Source organism: Dreissena polymorpha, chromosome 4 (assembly GCF_020536995.1).
Source record: "Dreissena polymorpha isolate Duluth1 chromosome 4, UMN_Dpol_1.0, whole genome shotgun sequence".
Classification (NCBI taxonomy): Eukaryota; Metazoa; Mollusca; class Bivalvia; order Myida; family Dreissenidae; genus Dreissena; species Dreissena polymorpha.
In genome coordinates, this window is record NC_068358.1 from 79,669,844 (window position 1) to 79,682,022 (window position 12,179).

Here is a 12,179-nt window from a genome sequence, read left to right on the forward strand (position 1 = left end):
ACCATAATAATGGCGCTTATATTTTCATAAAAAAGTTGTTTTAGCTTTCAATATTATCAATAGAAATTAACAATCGGTTATAAAAGAAGAATGAAAGACGAGTTGCTCCTTAGTTATCAGCCTTCATGACGTTTTAAAGCTCAATGATGAACGATTATGCATAATTAATATTTACTCAGTAATGTATTTACAATAGAAATATTACGAACACGATTGCGATACTAGATATATAGGAAATGAGTTTTTGCAGTTCGCACTAAATGTTTTGACAGGAAATCTAGACATTTAGTAAAGACGTTTTGATAACATGGTTGCTCTAGTACTGATACATCACGACTGTTTCATTTGATATTTATTTTCAGCGTGTTTCATCGTATGAACATTGTTAATCATGATATGAGTATTTAATAATTTAGAAAACCGAATTTTAAATACAATGTGTTCCTTTTACCTTAATCTAAAAAAGATGAATAACAACCGAAACTTTTGTCACTTACACACCTCTTTTCGCGATAAAAAATTGACCCCAGCAGTTATCATTTGACTACTCAAAATTTCAGATCGTGGTAAATTATTCGCTTAGCTTTTAAAATCCATTGATATCCTTGTTATGTTAAAATATTGAAAACTAAAATATAGGGGTATGACTACGTCTAACTTAATTAGGCGAGTAATGGAAAATGTTCAACATTTTTAATGATCGACCTACATACTGAGGAAAAAGGTTTAGTCAATATATTGTCGCGCAATCAGCGTTAAAACAAAACAGGTGTCACGCGAATGCTATATATGCGTAAAATAAAGCGATCAGACATAAATTGAATATTACAAAAATCTATGAGCCGTTTATAGAGATAACCAAGGGTTTCAAGTATGTTGTTAGAGATATACCATGTTATGGACTAATGAAGATGGGCCAAAATGTTTACCGTATGCTATCAATTTATACAGTTGCCAAGTTTGGATAAAATATGATAACGTGATACATTACCGTCTTACATGACTGGTATTGTCTTCCTTCTTATTTTTATGTATTTTATCAATACTGAGATATTTTTATCTTACTAATAATGGCGAAGGAAAAATGAGATTTAAACCATCAGTTTTGTTATAGTTGGAAAAAAATGGAAAATACAAAACCCACTTTTTAAGAGAAAGATTTATGAGAAGTATTAAATATGTTTCAAAATGATATCCAGATTTTTGATAGATGCACGCATCTTGGACTCGTAGTCTTTATTTTGATAGAGGTTTATTTCCCTAAAATTTAAGAGAATTCATCTTTGCAATCTTTGGCAAAATGTTATAATGTTCGATAAGTTTGAAATAACTACCGGTAATTTATCATATTTTAGCCATGATTAATAAGTATAAAGACTTCATAGTGGTTGAAAACATAGAAGGAATACATTTCATTGTATATAAAGGATTGCCAGGAGTCTACACGCAAACACAGAATACGGTGTATTTGTGAACTCGTTAGATCTATTTTCCAAACAATATGACTCACTGTCAAAGGGACCTTTTCACCGATTTAAGCATGTATTGAAGTTTGTCTTTGAATGCTTTAAATTGATAAATCTTAACAATGAAACTAAATAGCTCCAGTAACAACAAGAATAAAATGAAAAAAAGAACAGAGCTTGAACCACTGACCCTTAGAGCAAAAGTGTAGCTTAAAAACGACTCGGTCTTCCGACCTCAAACAGTAAGAGGTGTATTTTATACTTTATATAAGCAATCCTCGTAATGTCACAAAATATACGATATAAATAGAGCTATCCAAATTATTAAATCGTTTTGCGCTAGTAACGATGTATTAGTTTCAGGTTTCTTAATCGTAAAAAGATGCATTTAATGGATATTTTAAAGCTTAGTAAATGTTCAGTATTACTATTTCCTCGCCAATATCATAACTACACAGAAAATCTGATTTTTTTTTCCATTTCATGTATCAAAACGTGAAAATAAAATATGAACTCATGAATATATATAGGTAAGCTACTTAAACTTCCATATGAAGTTTTATACAATGTGCAGGAAATTTGGGAATACTAGGTAAATCCATAAACTATACACGCATCTGATAACACTCTTATGGGGGAATTGGGGTTTTAAAGATGCTTGTCTAAATGAAGCGGCTAGTCAGTGTTACAAATGTGTATATACAACAATATAATTTTAAACTGAATGAGTCAAGTAGAGCTCAAACATTTATACTGATATCAGTTTTAAAGGGCCTTTTCACGGTTTCACAAAAAATGACATGTTTAAAAAACAATGTGTATAAGATTCCAAAGAGAATATTTACTTTCATTTAAACAAGCGAAAACCACCACTTACTAAAAAAGAATCGGATCGGTTCGTTTATAGATTATCCTATATCAAAATCGGTACGATAAAAAGCATGTGTAATGCTTTTCACAAACGCGTGTCATCCTTAATTTGTAAAATGCGCGTATCACTAATTTGAGGTTTACAATGCACATTGTAAATTAAAACCAGAATGGTGCGGTGATAACGAATATTTTTTTGCTTCCAGAGGACCCGGGGATGGCAAAATTTTATAACTTTATTGTTGTTATTATGAAAATGTAAGACTTTTCTCAAACGATTTAATTGCATTTTTATAATATGACAGGCTGTGAGAAAAAGTGTGTTTTTTTAGCTAAAACTAAAAATGTATCAGAGTGTAAATGTTCTTAACAGTTTCTAAACATGTACTTTTCAGTTATTGCATGAACCAACAACAAACCAACAAATAACAACAAAAAACAGCAATACCGGACTATTACATTTCTACCTATACTTGTATTTAATGTATGTAACAATAACATTTTGTGAACTCATGAGCGACTTGTCAACTGTATTGAACATAACAAAGTAAAATCAACAACGAAACATTATTATGGTAACAACACTCCTAAGCATTTTAAAAATGACAATTAGTATTGAAAGCTCTGATCTGAATCGGCATAGCCTTCCATTTCAATATCGGACAATATACCCCAAAGTTGTAACATATTAGAAAGATCAAATTACTATCAACAATATCTCGGAAAAATACACATCGTTGCATATTTATTATACCAACATCATATAGTTATTACTTATTATACTTACTAATAATCTAGGATCATGAATTATTAATTTTTGTTATTTGATGATTGGATGTATGAAAACAAGATTGGATGAGTTCATATTGATTAAACAAATATAATGTTTTAAATTTGTTAAACGCATGTACTACCCATTTGAGATTTACTAATTCTTAAATTGTTATTGCTAATACATGGTTTATCGATAAGACAAAAAAGTCGCTTTTGTTAACAAATCCAATAAAACGACATTTAGATAACTAGTTTGTACATATGAACCATATCTACCCATATTATTAATCAAACATCATTGGTGTAAACATTATAGATAATTGGCTTAAGACTATGTAAGCTATATGACAATTGCCCCTTTGCACTTTATTTGCCAGAATAAAATGTACTTATTATTATTAAATCATTGAAGCTTTCCTTTATTAAGGATTTTCTACCAACCTCACTTGTAAATTCAGCGTTGCTTTAAGAACGCTGTAAGCGTTTAATATTTGATTTCTTTGAATCGTACAATTAAGTACAAGTAGACTATACGAATTGTAAAACTCGCCGTTGCGTAGTGGATTTGGTGTTCGCCTATCGACCGGGCGACCGGGAGGTTAAGGATATGATCTCCACAGTGGGAGCAATCTTTCGAACTCTCCAAGCGACACCAGGAAACAGACTGGAGAGCGTTTCAAATAAACCATAGGCTTCCTATGCAATCGCACTAAAATAAATAGATTTCAACTCAGTGTAAAAGTAACGTTGCAAGTTTGACGATATTGATCTACTACCTTACTTCCTTTCAATATTCAACTTATTTATTTTTAACTTCAGACAGACACTTGTTTATTTTATAACATATATCTAATTTGTAAACTGCACACAGTTTTAACAAATTCACAGAACACTTTTAAATATTTCCATACCACGACATGGTTATAAAATGTGTATTCATGAAAATTCAGCATGTATATGTGAAAACATTTTAAACTCTTTCTCAAAAATTTGCATTTGCTTCTAATAGGTGATTAACAAGGCTGCGCATGGAGGTTTAATAATTTCATCTGACGGGGGGGGGGGGGGAGGGGGGGGGGGGGGGCGAAGGTGGGTATCGAAGAATGACAATGCTGAATGTAAATGCTATCAGAAACCCATTACCACGAGGCAAAGATGATTTCATGAGAAAAATACACTACATCGATAGAAATAAAATAATTTAATGATATATATTTCAATTTGCAAATGACCTGAATGTCTCTGCCTCTGGCGTATATTGTCGCAGTGTGTTTAGTGGACTGCACTCTGTAATGTTTACACCGTGCGCTTTGGTGACAGTACTTTTATGACTCATCACTACAATGCATTTTTCTGTAGCAGTTTGTTTCCATAACATGCACCAGTGTTTGAATGGATATGTGTGTACAGTTTAAAGTAAAACTGCGAAAGTGGAGATTTTTTAAAATGTATTTTACACATTGTTCAATAATCAATTCAAAATGTTTTTTGTTAGAGCAGATGTGATTGGCAGTTCAATAGTACACAGACACTAGTATTCGTATACACTACGTTTGCATGAAACTTAATTAGGAAATATTATTACAACCCATCAGACGAGTCTCGTGGGAAGGACAACACAAGATACGACGGTTTGATAAAAGACAAACTATAGTGCAAGTTGTCCCAAGCGGCATAGCGGTTAAATCAATCACGTGAATAACATATTATTCAACTAAAGGTCATCTGGTAGTTATTTCGGTGCCAGCAATGTCGCTGTAGATTTGACATTGCCAAAAGTGTTGGGCTACTCAACGTACTGCAGCATCAGTGTTTGCCATGCAGCGTTATTTAAATTGTGATCTATGCGTTAACATTTGTTAATATTTGTTACGGAACAAAACAGAAACGGAACGGATGCAATGGTGATTGTCTTCGGTTTAACGTAACACTTGTTTTGACGTACATGTATTATTACCAAAGAGTCTACATATTTGTATTGCACTATGTTGATGACTCGTTGCTTCATACTTAGAATATATAAACATGTGTACGACACTGTTTTTGCATTAATTTTGCGGGTGTTCCTTCAATAAATTCTATACATGTACAAATATTTTAATTTTCGGTTAAGTTTACCCTTCTGTCCAAAATGGCGTGCAATTTTATTTCACTGAAAATAATATAAATTGATCAACCTCCAGATAAAATTAGCGTATTTAGCTTAACTGCATGCCAAACCTGCGATGTACTTTAGCTTAACTGCATTCCAAACCTGCGATGTAAATTTAGCTTAACTGCTTGCAAACCTGCGATGTACATTAAGCCTAACTGTATGTCTAACCTGTGATGAACATTCAGCTTAACTGCATGGCAAACCTGCGATGTACATTTAGCTTGACTGCATGCCAACATGCGATGTACACAAGAAGAACATACGACCCAGGTCAATAGTTGTCTTCCTTTTAGGATCACCCGCAACAAAATGAACACACAACACAAGTTTAATTGGTTCTGTATGTATGTGTGTCTCGTATTTTGATGGATTACTATAGATCTAACTGAACGCATCGTTCAGCATTTATTTTTTACGTTATTATTTTCCATCCATTAGTCTTGCACTAGTCTAAGTAGTAAACATGTTCATGTTATTGATATTACGAAATATTATGTCTCTAAACATTTGAGTACTTGAAATGTTATCATAAACTATAATAAATTAAATACCCAAGCTGAACACTTAAAAACACATATTTCGTCGTGATAAATTTATTAATCAGTCACTGTTGTATGTAATCTGTGATTAATTAACGAATGTTTTGAGTGCTGATTCCCACTGCTAGTATATGTGACGTTTAATTAGAATCACACATTCATATGTGTCAGAAAGACCTTCGTGTTTAGTAGACGGAAGCTAGAATGTCTCGGAATGTGTACGTCCCACTTAATGTTTCCAATTGCTCACCTCATTGACAATTTTTGATAGCTCTAATACATAATGTATGTGTTACTTCTGGTTAGTCAGCATCAGCAAATCACGACAGATTTCAGAGTGTTCTTGCGTCGTTAAATTGCAGTGATCAATTATAAATAATTAATTAGTATCACGTATGGTTTGCAGCTCGCTTATCTTTTGGCTTTACAATATAGTGATGTCAATATACAGTTTTAATATTAAATTCAATTTAGTTTTATTTCACATATTCTTCCAAGAGCTTGTGTTATAAATCTGTAGGATGGTCAAAAGAAAAAAATGGAGCGAAATAACGTGATTCTGATGATAAAATGTGGATTTTTCGAGTCTGGATATTAATGTAATAATGATACGGAAGCCTTTTTTCAGCCATTCAGTTTTTTGCTTTCTTTTTTCGTTACGATGTGGCAATCTGCCATCAAACGACTTGGTGTAGTGGATACGGTGTCCGCCTAGCGATCAGGAGGTCATGGGTTTGGTCCCCATAGATCTCCCCCAAAGATACCAAGTACTGGTTCTACACAGGCCCAAGACTCATTGGATATTCAAATTGCGCCGATGCTCCAAAGGAGCCCTGCAATTGTTTTTAAATGTACACAGATCGCAGTTAGACATTGTACAACAACACCTTTAAACTTTTCAAGGCTTATTTGAAGTGTTACACTTTAGTAAATTTATATTGCTTAACAGTTTTGTGCCAATTCCGGATGTTCCTGGAACAAGACCGGTGATTCATTTTTAAATGGTTTTTGTTTTAGCAAACATCGTCGCATATTTGTCCATATTTAGGAAAATACATCACGAGAATGAAAGGCTGCGAAAAATAATAAGAACATATTAGGCTGAACTTTTGATTATAGTTTACATAGCTTTTATCCGCAGAACACATAACAACGTTGTAAGCGCAATACTAACAGTCGCGGGAAACTAATTTACGGTTTCATTAGATAGTTTATTACTCTAAAGAATGAAAGTTACCTTTTAATTGCATACATATATTAACATTTGCATAAATATTTTCAAAATTAATCACCGTTGTTCTTCGCAGTTTAACACACAAATTGCCAACAGTCAAAGGGAAACAACTTCTGCAAAATCGAAACAAAGGGTTTCTAAGAAATTTCACTGCCAATTTATGTTTAATCGATGTTTGCTAATTTTATGTTGCGAGTTTTAGAAGAAGTGTTAATGTCATGTGCATTGTAATTACATATTTCGTGCTGTTACGCGTAATTTTACATACAAGTGTATTCTTCCTCGTCCTGACATGATATATTTTAGATTTTAACTGATTACTATGGTAACGATCGAGTAAGGAATGTATGTGATGCATTAATGACTCCAATATCGAAGACCATAATCCCCTGATCAGTTTGTGTCCCTGGTTCGTGATCATTCAACACTTAGGATAAAACCCTCGTAGTTTAATTCTTAGATATCAGAACTATAACCCATTGTTTATATACAGATATACAACGTTAAATTGGAAATTGTGTTCGCACACGGTCTCTTTGTATGTCACATGGTCAATGCCACAACGACGTGAGCTGAATACAGAAAACCAACAAAAAAAAGACAAAACACTTATTTATCGGATTGGGTCGTGTCCTTGAAACGGTGTAGTATTTCGTGTGTTAAAACCGTCGTATAGAGTTCCGGACCGCGCTATGGGCCTCTTGAAAAGTTTCACATATACATTTTTTTTTAATAAACATAGCTTACAGCATCGCAATTCAAATGAAAACAACAACAACAATATCCGCAAAGTTAAATTCATATTCAATCTAGTAAACATGCCATTAGTCAACGGATGGATGCAAACCAGAGTAAATAAACATTCTAACTTTCTGAATCATGTATCAAAATCAAACAAGTATATTATGGATCATACTTTAAAAAAATAAATTAAAAACATATAATATATATATATATATATATATATATATATATATATATATATATATATATATATATAATATGGTTTATTTGCATTTAATATTATTTAATTCGTTGCTGGCAAAAGAAGTTTTAAGAAACTAAACCGTGCTAAGCGTACACACGAGCGATTAAATAAATCAATTTATACTTTGTATCGCAATCAGAACACAAGATTCACTCCCCTTTAAAATCAAGTTACCGTGCCTGTAGTGAATGTGTTGTTAATGTCGTTATTTATTCTAGTGATCAGTCAGCCATGTTCCGTATCTGATTTTCATGTGTCATATAATACAAATTAGTATCTTATTAATGAGTATCACGTATGGTTGACTGCATCATCACGACAATTATATCGTTAAATGGTGCAGTTAAGGTTGTTTCGTCTCATTGGTGTTTTAACGGAGGCAGCTGCTTGCCCATGCAAACGGTACACTCCGCTATGTCAACAGATAAATATTAAGATGACACGGAAATCCATAATTCAGATGTAATCACGATAAAACAGTAAAAACTGAAATCAAATATCCAGATTGCATGTCATGTTTATATAAATACACAGCTTTGTATGTCGTAATATAATACTGCAGTAGTCGAAAACGTTCATGCAAAACTTTCACCGAAGCCCTATTCATGTCATGGTACTTACATTTTCGATAATAAAAGATGCAGTTTACATTGATTCGCTTTATTACAGTGTTTAGTCAACCAAGTTAAAAAAACAGCGTGTAACGTTGAAGCCTAAAATGGTTTAAACCCCCAATGTAATTCTCTGCAAAGACAGTTCCAACATTTTAACCCCAGTTTTATCCATGGGTGTCTGTCGGGTTGTTTGTCATGCTGTTTTTGTTGGATATCAACGGCAATGATCTTTTATAATTTATATTCGAAACATCGTGATGGATCGGTAACTAGAAATTAATAAGAATTCGTTTTAATCGTTTTCGACGGAATGTAACGAAATGCATATACACAAAGAAAATTTAATGATGTTCCTATATGGTCGAATACAGACTTTTAAACAAGTGCTGTCACTGAAAGTTCCGAATGCCCTCGAAAAATCATTTTGACTCAACGATGTGATCTTTACCTGTACATAAAGGGACAAATGTTTTTTTATGAAATGATATTTGCATTCCATTGATCGATATATGAATATTAATTGTAGTTAGTGTTTTCACTCATAATAATGCTTTGCAAAAGAAAAGAAAACGAATGGCAAAGACTCCACAAGTACATGTATAATCCGCACCTCGTTTTCAATTCTGTAAGTAAACTAATTTTCCTTTGAAACGCTTAAATATTGTTTATTATCAGTACAATAAAATACCTCTGTTTATTTGGGCTCTTCACAAGAAATAAATCAAGTGAATTAACTCCAAAACACTGAAAACACATTTTTAGATGTATGAAGTGAATCTTAACATCTTTAATTGCAGCGGAATCATAGATCGCGCAAGAAGATAAACAAAGGGCAATCACTCTGTAAATATTTACCCCAGTTTTATTCATTTGTAATTGTGTCTGTCGTATATGTTGGGCAGTGGTTGCTAGCCTTAAATAAAGAGCTTCGTAGTGATAATACGATTTCTCTCCTGCTGACGCAACTGCATGCAGTTCCAACGTGTTTACTTTTGGGCATAGTCATGTGATGTGTTGGCTTTTACTCAAGGTTTACTCGGTACACATACATTTACTTTTTATGGGCAGTAAGATTGACAGTAAAGCCAAAGTATCATATAGATCACCTAGGATCATATTCGGAACGATCCGGCATGTGCACCATGTAGCCGTCGTATAGCTCCGTGTCGGTCCCTGTATTTTATTAATGTGCAATGCATTGATGTAAAAACTAAAATATTTCCATCATCATAACAGTAGTATTTCACTTTTTCACAGTACTTGCCATAGTCCCTCGAATGGTATATCCATAAAAGCTTATGATTTATTGTCATACCTTCAAAGTTCAAACCAAAGCTGTCAAAGACAGAGGCGACATGTGTGTTGACCCAGGCCATTTTGAAACAATGTCAATGGACCTGCAAATAAACTACACTTTAATATGTGAAAATGCAATTCAATTTACTTTGCTGAATGATTGGGGCATCTATTTTATTCAAATGTTTTATGATGTTACACTATTAGTAAAACCACGTCTGACTGATATTGTACATTGTGATAAATTGTCTTTAAAATAACATTGAGCAAGAGCGCAACTCGATCAGAATATAACTTTACAACACTGTATCTCATCGTGCAGTGTGAGAATGATGTTGCTCAGCTGTTCATATGTATACTGACTGTAAAATTAATAAATCTAATTTTGAAAGAACATTTATAATGTTGGGTTTGCAAAGTTTACCACCTATAATCGGTGGGGCAGATATTGCAGACATCATACAGTGCATTATGATATAGACGAAAACTTCAAAACTTTATGCGAAAAAGGTATATCAGTAAATTGCGTCGACAACTAATTTGTATAGCAACGTCCGAAATATGCAACATCCGAATTCTAATTCACCCTTTAAAATTCAAGATATAATGACAAATGACCTGTTTTACTTTAAAAGAAACCATAAAACATTCGTTTTGATAAAAATTTAACAAAGGTAACTAAATACTTACCTATTTAACGAATTAATTATCTCAATACCACATATTTCATTTCGCTTGGACGCTTAATGCAAAGAATGCTATAACGAATATATTTATCGTTATCAAACATAAATTCGTTCAAAAGTATCAATATTTCGCCATCACGGAGATCGCTAAATCCTTTCTTTCTCGAAACATTCTCATTCATCTATCTTGGTTTACCAACGTCTAAAGCGCGTGCGGCCGCCATGTTTACGAACACTAAGAGCGGTCTTTCCCAGTCGTAGTTTTAAGCACAAATCTTACGACATCTTAGCTGCGATTTCTTTGATAAAACGGTTCGCAGTACTTACGATAAGCGTACGACAAAATCCTACGAATCTTACGTAAGGTCGCGCTAATATATGATGATTAAACGGCCCCCTGGTTTGTAACGTCCGGAAATGACGTATGCATCGGGACGCCAACACGACAATTTTGGAAAATTCAAGACATGCCTTGTTGATCCGTACCGTACCGGGAAGATGACAGCATCCGGATTGGTCATTGTAGCTGCCATATTTATGTCTTGTTTTTTTTGACAGTCCGGGAACTTTAAAATCCCGGACCAAAAATGATAATGACGACAGTTGAACGGTAGTCTCCGGGCCCTTCTCGACGGTTACACGAAACAAGCCGTTACAGTTCGGTTTTATCACTCCCATCACGAAACAGCACGGATTTACATGTATTAAGGAGGAAAACGGTGCAAACATGGGGAAACATGGACTTTCGCATACCGGACAGCTTGTGGATGCCATATTTTCACCGGGGGATGGTCTTTGATAGACTGTCGACGCTCCAAAATCCAACAAGCCAATGGATCGTCCCGGATCTTGATCCGATGAGATCCGTGACGATCCGGTACTGCCTGATATTTTAAAATATATTGCATTAGAAATTCTAGAAACGCTAACCCGTTTGACCCGCGTAATGTGAACACAAAACATGTGCGGCAAGCGTATTCGCGCAGACATGTCAGGACTTACTATGTCCGCTCATTAGATCACGAAACCGCGAGGCTCATGAAACAACTATTTAGGTATTGGTCAGTAGTAATAGAGTTTATTAAGAAAACATGATAATTCGTACAATAATTAAATAACACCGTCATCTATCTGATTTTAAGGCGTATACTAGTTTACAAGTACATGTACCGGTAAATACTAACTAGTACCGGTAATGCGCATTGCATTTATTCTAAACTGAGTCAATGCAATTATTGTTTACAGTCGACTCATTTCTTACTTAACCACTCAGAAGCACTGACTTATTTTCGCATTTCATATTTTTAATTTCTCGCTCACATAATGAAAGAATTTCGCGGGCGGTCATTACGTTTTTGGAACATTAGCCATTTACACATACAAGTTTATAAGATAACATGTAAAGAAAGGAACGTACAGAGCGTAGCAATGCGTTCGGAATTATTCAAGCCGTGGCTTCGCGAATACCAATTTTTCGTCGTCGGAGGCTCAAAAATACTTCATGATGCATCGAGCTGTTTGTTGAAGAACCTCTCATCAAGTTATGCAAGGCAGGCT